We start from the raw sequence: 1,311 nt of genomic DNA on the forward strand, positions 1-1,311 counted from the left end.
ATATATACAGATAGATATTCATGTGTATATGTGTATATATAGAGAGAGAGATAGAGTGAGTGTGTTCTCACGTCCACGAAACATTAAGTAATATGACAAGCTCAACACAGATTTAATCTTAGACAGAGAAGGTAATAAGACACACAGTATACTAAGTGGTACGCCACAACAATTTTTAGCGATCACGTTTTTATTAGTGGAAATGCTCAATGATTATTCGGACGAAGTAAGGACTATTTAAGGCTGTAAATGAAAGAATTGGTGGAAATGTTAGCCCCTGATAAACGATATATAGGTAATGTGCATGACCTAAACTGCACCGGTATAATAGTAGGGTTGCAATTGCAACAGTAGCTAGTCATTCAGTAGAAACATGCGTAGGTCTACTTCAATCCGTATTTGTACAAAAAGGAATTAAAGGTAATGCTATGCTACTTCGGAATAATCCGTATTATTGTTATTGAGAGAGAAGCGCATGCTATCATAATGAGAATGAAGCAAAATATACGAAGCCCAGTATACCCATCATGACTAACCGTCTGCTAAGGCTACACCAGGCAAATGCATCATGACCATATATGCCCAACGTAGTGATTTTATATCATGATAAACAACGCATAACCTTGCAGGTGAGGCCCAGGTAGAATTTTCTTTAGGTCAAGTAGCCCATCCTGCCCAAAAGGTCTCTGCATAAGGGTTATTTAAGGATGTTGAACGAAATACCCATGTTTCCAAATGTTAATTATCGAAACCTCAAAGAATTCCTCTCAACACATGGCTATGATGTTGCCCCACTACTTTTGCTCATGATCAGAGATGCACATATTGTCAGCCACCAAGGTATACGTTCAATTGGTTAAGGTGAAACAACTGACAAGCAACTCTGTGGTATTGAGCAGAATATTTACTGTAGCCCATCGTTTATACCAAGACAAAAGAATGTACATGATAACACTTCCAATCAGCTAAGACCAGAAGCCATGAGAGCCACTGCCTGGTACTGCATCAGAGCATAGACACTGCTTGGTACTGCATCAGGGCATATTATTATTATTATTATTATTATTATTATTATTATTATTATTATTATTATTATTATTATTATTTTATGTTTGACTTTTGTTTTGCATTTGTACAAGTTGGATCCAAGTCTCACCCAGAGACCTCAAGAGACAACAAGTTAGAAGTTCATGTAGGTGTTATGCTTAGGGTACCATATATTTGAATTTGTACAGTTTTGTTCAAGTGAATGTTTAAGAAACCATAAGAAAATTATGTGTTTGCTTTAAAATTTGAGATCACATAGACAGT

The sequence above is a fragment of the Octopus bimaculoides genome, chromosome 3 (assembly GCF_001194135.2).
Source record: "Octopus bimaculoides isolate UCB-OBI-ISO-001 chromosome 3, ASM119413v2, whole genome shotgun sequence".
NCBI classification, from domain to species: Eukaryota; Metazoa; Mollusca; class Cephalopoda; order Octopoda; family Octopodidae; genus Octopus; species Octopus bimaculoides.